We start from the raw sequence: 239 nt of genomic DNA on the forward strand, positions 1-239 counted from the left end.
ATTTTTAGTAATTGTAATGAAAAAAACAAAACAAAAGAGAAAGAATTCGTTTTGAAATCAAAGGCACACAAACTCAGTCCGAGCATCCACAGATATACATACTGGTTTACAAACATGTCAGCACACAAACAGACACCAACACAACATATCGTATAAACCGATTTCCAAGAACATATTGTCACACACGCATACTTACAAACGCACACGCAAATCAAAACACAGAATAATATTTATAGGCA

The sequence above is a fragment of the Penaeus monodon genome, chromosome 31 (genome assembly GCF_015228065.2).
Source record: "Penaeus monodon isolate SGIC_2016 chromosome 31, NSTDA_Pmon_1, whole genome shotgun sequence".
In the NCBI taxonomy this organism is placed as follows: domain Eukaryota; kingdom Metazoa; phylum Arthropoda; class Malacostraca; order Decapoda; family Penaeidae; genus Penaeus; species Penaeus monodon.